This window comes from Malus sylvestris, chromosome 9 (genome assembly GCF_916048215.2).
Source record: "Malus sylvestris chromosome 9, drMalSylv7.2, whole genome shotgun sequence".
Classification (NCBI taxonomy): Eukaryota; Viridiplantae; Streptophyta; class Magnoliopsida; order Rosales; family Rosaceae; genus Malus; species Malus sylvestris.
Genome location: NC_062268.1, coordinates 11,235,319 through 11,243,009, shown reverse-complemented (window position 1 = coordinate 11,243,009; position 7,691 = coordinate 11,235,319).

Sequence of the window (7,691 nt, the reverse complement as noted above, 5' to 3'; positions counted from 1 at the left end):
CTTTGTAATTCAATTTATGATCAAAGTGATTATTTTAACCTTCATTGTTGGAAGATTTACCAAAGTGCCATTTTGATTTTAAGTTATGGTTTCTGGATACTCATGTGGAACCAAAATTTATAATAAAAAAAATAAAAACAAAATGAAAGGAGAGAGGTAGATGCTCTAGAAAGGAGGGTAAAAAGCTGGAGAAAAAAAAATACAAAAATGAGAGAAAAGGAAGGGAAGCTGGAGAATTCGGGGCCTTATTTTCCTCTTGGGGGTGCTATTCCATCCTTCTTGGGGGTCAGCCCTCTCTCTCATCTTTAGCTTTCTTTCCTTAGAGCCCTTGATTCTGGCTTCCGAAGCACCAACGAACAGCCCTGGTGCGGTCGGATGAGGGTGCTCTTTAGACAGTAGCGAATCCAGGAAATAATATTAGGGGGGTTAATAAGAATAGTATGGGCAGCGTGTAATTTTTTTTAACAGAAATAACATGTATATCGTCATTTCATCGAGTCTTGGTAGGTCTGAAGTCATTTGGAAAAGACATACTACACACATGTTAATGCCTCATTTACGTGGGCAACTAACATGTTCCAAGGTTGCTCCCATGTCAATGCTTAACAAAGAAACACACTTATCTTGAACACACTAACAATGTTTGATATTATTGCATCTCATTAATATGTTTGTCCAAGAATGATGATGTTTTGTTATTCTCTGAGATCACCATTTCATTTACCTTGCATTTTTGGATAGTTTTTTACTTGGTTCTTTTTTTTTGCCTACCATTGTAATCACAACCAACAAACAAGCCAGAGGTAAATAATATTAGGACTAGACTGTAAAGGAGCAACACCTCTCTAATGCATTTTATCAAGCAGTTGAAAGGCATATATGAAGGGCAACTCCAACCTTTAAAGGGCAACACCTAAGTCATCTATAGACATTCACCGAAGTTCGAAGGGTCAGTACTTAAGTTATCCCTGAATATTCACTTAAGTTCGAGGGGTCAACTGACCCCTCTGCCCCTTAATGCATCTGCCCCTATCTACAGAGCTAGATTTGAGTTAATTGTAATTAGTGGAGACGTAAATTGGAGATTGAGGATACATTGAAGCAACCAAGGTAAATTCTTGAATCTTTGTGGCTGCTGGAGCTCTAATTCATGTTGCATGTTGGTTGAGTTGTCACTATAACGTATACTTTTATTTAGTTGGAACCTTAAGACAGATATTTGAGCAGATTGAGTTATACTACTTAATAAGATGTATTCATGCAAAAAGTAATTTAATTGAAATTGTGATGGTACAATTTAAAGATATGGTTGGATGTTGATGAAGTCAGTAATAGATCAGGGATTAAGAAAATAATAAATAATTGGTGGAATCCAAATAGTTTGATCCCTACGTAAACAATTTAAACTAAAAGTTAAATACAACCAAAAAATAAAAAGAATTTAATTGGTACTATGCATTTCAATTCACAATTAGTGTGACACAACTACTTCCGGCTGATATTGGCTACCTTTTTATCTGTAAACTTCCATGTTACATAGTCATCAAACTCCAGGATCATGCACTTGGCTTGCACGACTTATCCTTTTATTGCATTATTTGACTTGGGATCCAAGTTAATTGCCTTCTACGTTTGAGAGATTTGAATTGGACACTTGTCATAGTGTCAATTATACAACTTTGTGCTTCTGCATTTTTAGCATTTTGGATTCAAGTCGACAGCCACCACAAAGTTATTGTCTCCTTAGTGGGATGGCCAGAAATGCGGTTGCATATCGCCTACACCTAGGCCCTAATTGAGGCTGGTCACTGCCTAATGTCTAGAAGCTATCTTGGTCGATTTTTAGAACATTACCACAAAGTAGTATATGTTTAGTATTTTGGAGAAATATGTTAAGTGTAGTTACCTACTTAAATGGATAACGATCGTCGTATTATTTATGCGATGTGGGCTTCGCATGCATCGATGGCCGATTAACTTACGCTTTGGTACATCTTATATATGGTGGGTTCACTTTGGCTCATGCAATGCCATCAATCACTTGCACTCATCAGCAACGGGAAACTACGTACATCTGCAGCGTAAACGCCTATTAGGATTTAAGGATTAGGGTTCTGGTACTTAGACTAACTAGTGCAGTTCTAGTTAGAAGTACAATATTATATAACAATTACTTATGTGGACGTGCATAATTGACATTTGTCTCCCATCATCATTATAATCTATAAAATAATTGATCAAAATTCCATTCCCCTTTCCAGCAAGAAAGGATTTCTGCTTTCTCCGACATGCATGGGATAATAGCATTACATTCCACCAAGTGGGTGGAGTTCATTGTCATCTTTTCAAGTTCCTGAAAAGCTCACTTGGAGGAAAAGGAAAATGAGAAGTTGAGAACTAACGTACACTAATCACAGAGTAGAATAAAATGTAAAACTAAACGTAGTACACTTACTAATCGCATCTTGCATAAAGAGTAAATTTGTGTGAAAGTCGCTTATATGAGCCAGTTTTATCTCCATCAAAGCTATTATAATCGTCAATATGATCAACAAACGCAGTACATGTAAATGTTAACTGCTATGATTTAGTTTTTTTTTAGTATGCAACCGTATACTATATAACGCCATTTATGACTAGTTGATTCCTGACTACACATCTCATACATCATATTCATGTCATACTCCGAAGTTTAGTACAACCTTTTCAATTTGTTCTCACTTCCCCCAACTTGTACCCTATTTTATGTCTTTTGAGATGAGGGTTTGAGGGTGGTCCTGTCATCATGGTCAGTTTCCCATTGATGTAACTCACATGCAAATATGAAATAGCAACGCCTCACTACCACCACAACCACCGTCATCATCCCATGACTCTTATTGCCTCCCAATTGTTACATTGTACCGATGGGGTCTATTTGGGCAAAGATTTCTTTGGAGAAGGTCTCTAGACCTCAGCACAGCTCCCCAAGGGATTGGCACTTTGATGTTTAGTAGTCAGGCTCTTGCTTGTTGGTGTTCTACAAGAAGAGTATAAAGTTAATTTTGAAAGGTGCCTTTGTAGGGCTTAGGTATAGGCCTTGAGGCTCGCAATCAAAATTAACAAAGTGCTAGGCATGCCACTACTATCTCAATATAGTAGATGCAAAATAAGTGTGTTTTAAGTGATTACTTGCGCCCCCAGTTACTCAAACTTCTTGTTATCAAAGGATTGTCGGAGATGGGTTAAGTTTGCATTAAGTTCTTTTTCTTGCCTTGTAAACAAAGTATTTTAGTTCATGATCTTGTATGTTCGAATGGAGGGAGTCTAGGGCCCTTTAAGTCACTTGTTTGATTCCAAGTTGCTCTTAATGAAAACAAATCTATTAAGTTAACCAGATTCAGATGCAAATGAGACTCTTAAAATAGAAGACAAGCGGAAATGACTTGAATACATGCTAAAGAGTGCATTAAACAACAAATCTACTAATTTAGAGGACAAACAAAGAGACTCAGGCAAGATTTCACCTTGTCTGGCAAGGTTGAACCTCTTGCAGCCACTTCTCTTTGAATTTATAGGGGTTGTACACTAAAAAGGGATGGTGGTAAACAGGTTTACACGAGGGAATCGATACTACAACACTAAGGGAGGTAGCAGAGCTTTTATACTAGACAAAAGATAGCTTTTCTAAGGAAACTATTGCTAAAAGGACTGAATCTGGGTTGATTTCAGCTTTCTGGATGCAAATCTGGCTTAAGAGCAGAGTTTGTATGTTTGTTTGTTTGATTGGTTGAGTGTCCTTATCTCAGATGCTTGCCTCCCCTTTTATAGGCAGTTTGGCTTGACTGCCCTTAGTTCTACTCTTGCCCGAAAGCTTTTGAAGGGTAGTGAGTCATCATCGTTTTACTTGAAGTGCCACTAAAAAGTGATTTTTGGCTGATAGTAGGTTAGTCTCCATCACTTGTCACTTCCATTATAGACACGTGGCTTGTGTCTTGGTTTAGAAGTCTTTGAACCGGCACTCAGGCTTCAAGGTTAGGCTTCGGGCAAATGTGACTTGATTTAGTGCCTTTGGGTTTCCCTTCTACTAAGCACAATATTCAAATATTAATCCAAACAGGACCTCCACCAAAAGATCTGGCCATATAAACAGATAACCACAAGAGATGATACATGAACCATTTGAAGCTAGTGGCAAATGGCAGCTTCTCTTATTTACTAATATCTCTCTCGGTCGTCCCCACTGCATATCTTTTTCTTGATGTTGGAAAGGTGGACGAAGACTGATCGGCATCACTAATTGGTCCCATTTCTAGCAAAACTTGCCCAGCCAACTTTCACGAACATCTTTTTTCCCAGCTTCTGTCTTATCCAAGTTGGATCGACATAAAAATTAATATCCAGTAGTCATGTGCGTGGCATTAATCATCAACATCGTTATACCGCACTTCAAAGATTTTAACAACCATGTTTAAATCGTTATGAATTAATTTGTTTTCCCTATCAATCATTGGTGTTCTATACCACCTAATCTTTGATTGATGACAAAATGAAGTTTTTTGTTTGTTACTTAAGATTACTATTTCAATTTGAATAGTTATATGGGTAGACATATATATTTTGTACCTACGATCAATTAATAATTATATAATCACAAAAATTAATGTCATGGAATCCACCACCCTAATAGTATGTCAGTAAGTTTTGTTTATAATGTAGAATAAATGACTGGAAGAATTGAAGAGAAGCCCATGAGACGTAAGCTTGGAAACAACAAAATCCAACATTTGCAAAATTGGGCTCCGAGCTCTAACTTGGGCACCATAATACAATAGAACGGGAAGAAGAATCAGACAAAATGAGACTTTTTTAATGAACATCAAAAGTACACATTTAAGTTATACGTCTAAATAAAGGCCGTTAGATCATTTAACCTTAGAGAATCTATCAAATGTATAACTTCAATGTGCAATAGAAAATATTCATTAAGTTACATGACTTGCATTTGCAAACAAAATGTTTTTGTGTTTGGTTTTTAAAATAGCAAATCTCACATTGGGCCTACATAAGAAGGTGCTCAACTAGCCCATTAACTGCTGGCACAATAACATTGTGTCATTGGTGGAGTCTCTTTAGATTTTCTTCAAAACTGCAGCCTTAATTTGGTTAAGTGCTTTTATTTATTTATTTTTAAGCAATATTAAATGGTTTCCTTAATCATAGCATTAGTAGTTAAGGGTCTTTTTTTCTCCGAAAAAAGTAGTTAAGGCCTGTTTGGTATCCTACTAAAAAATTTCATCATTTTAAAAAATACTTCTTAAGACCATTTTTAAGAACAATTTTCAATAAGACTCAAAACTTATTTGGTATAAAATTTAAAATTGTTTTTATATTCACATTTTTTTTAAAAAGAAAAAAAATTCACCCATCAATTCATTGGTGGCGCTGACGGAGGTAAGAAAGAGAGGATCTGTCGTGAGAGTAGAGAGAGGAGAGAGAAAGAGGGGAGAGATAGGATGTGGTATTAGAGTAGAGAGAGATGAAAGAGAAGAGATCGGGACAGAGAAGGAAGAGAGGAGAGAGAGAGAGTGGAGAGTGTTGAGCCTGAAAACTCTGAAAAACTAAGGGCTGTATGGTATCATATATTTTTTATCATTTCTCAAAACATTTTTTAACAACATTTCTTGAAAACAATTTTCTTTAAGACTCAAAAACTTGTTTGGTTTGTGATTTAAAAATTTTAAATCTTACAACTTAGGGGAGTGTATTCAATTAAGATTTTGAGGGATTTTAATTCTTTTAATGAATCTAGGGGTATTCAATCTGGAAATTAAGTGATTCTCTGAAATTCAATGTGTATTCAATCAAGATTTTAAGATAGATTATGAAAATCCTTAGAAATCCGGGTGTATTCAATTAGAATTTTAAAGAAGTTTATAACATTCCAGGTGTATTCAATTAGAATTTGATTTTAAAGAATTTGAGAAAGTTGAGGAATTAGAGGGAATTGAAGATATTTCGTAGTGTATTTTGAGCATCCACAAATCTCACCTTCCCCCAAGAGATTTCGAAGGAATTGAATCAAAATTTTACATAGAATCTCTACAAATCAATTAAACTCCATAAAAATCCATAGATTTATAAATCCATTAAAATCTCTCAAATTCTCAATTGAATACACCCTCCTTAAACTAAACAAAGAGATCTAAAAAGAGATGGTCGCATGAGAGGGAGAAAGAGGAAAGTGTAGAAAAGAAAGTAAGAGATAATTGAAGGAAAGATAAAGAAGGGAGAGGATCAGACGAGATAGATAGGAAGAGGAGTAAGAAAAAGAACCGAGAGAATGAAGAAAATGGATTGGAGGAGAGCCAAAAATGGTAAAAAAAAAGGAAAGAGAAAGAAGAAAAGAGAGATAGATTTGGAGTGAGAGGGGAGGAGGGAGAGAAAAGAAATGAGAATTTAAGTTTAAAAACTTTAAAAAGTTACTTTTTATGTTTTTAAAGAATAGACTATATTTTTTTAGTTAGTCTTGAATTTAGTTTTTGAAAATAGTCTTACCAAATAAGTTTTTAAGGCCTAAAACTTGAAAATTATTTTTGAATTTAAAAAGTTGGATTCAAGTAGAGTACCAAATAGACTCTAACTTTTTGTGTTTTTAATATAGGCTGTTTTTCAATTTGGTTTTGAGCTCAATTTCTAAAAATAGTTTTACCAAATAAAGATTCTTAGCTTGAAACTCAAAAACTGTTTTTAAGTTAAAAATACAAATTGAATACCAAACATGCCTTCAGTTTCTTTGGTTCTTTGCTTTCGTTGATGGAAATTTGGTCATTGGAAATTTGGCGATTTTACCGTGGAAATCAATGTCTAGAGACTCATTGTTGGAATGGCTAGCCCAGCCAATTGGACTGGGCCTAAGTCCACTTCGAATGCCACATTAAAAGCCTAATAGAGACTTGGAGAGCTCATTCATTTTTCCAACGGTGCATGCCAATTATTTTCATGTGCAAGTCACTTGACTTAAATTAATGATAATTTGAATTGAATAGCTTTTATTCTTATAGTAAAGATGAAATCTGTAGTTTTTAATGAGTTTAAAGACTTAGTTTATGGATGAATTTTTTACTCGGAATATAATTAAAGGACCAAATCGACAATTTACTCTATTTTATCCATCTTAAATTTTTACCATTCAACTTTAGCAAGGAGCTTGTATCTTGTAATTTTACCAATCTATAGGTTACACTATTTGAAGATGGCGTTTTACTGCATGGTGAAAACAATCACGCCTATACATTCTCCTCTCCGTAACGACTAACTTTTTGACATACTAACCCTATCAATCTACTACAAAAAGAGGTTAATCCAAAGTTCAAGATTTGATTTTTTTTCTCCTCTCAATATCACTTGTACAAAAATGTTCTCATAGAGAACAGCGACCATGAGATTATGAGGATCATATGTGAAACTTAAACTAAAATCCTCACACAATCTAACGTCGTAAAAAGATTTACCATGAATTGATTTCTTAAATCAAATTTTTACTATAAGTTAAGACAACTCATTTTAGTGCGTGCTAATGCCTTTTGTGAATATTTTTGTTTCCTTAACAAATATGCCAAAAAGAGAAATGCTTGTGTGGGATTCAAACCAATAAGTAATATAATCTTCACAAAATATATTATAACATGTTGTGTATTAACTTCTAAACG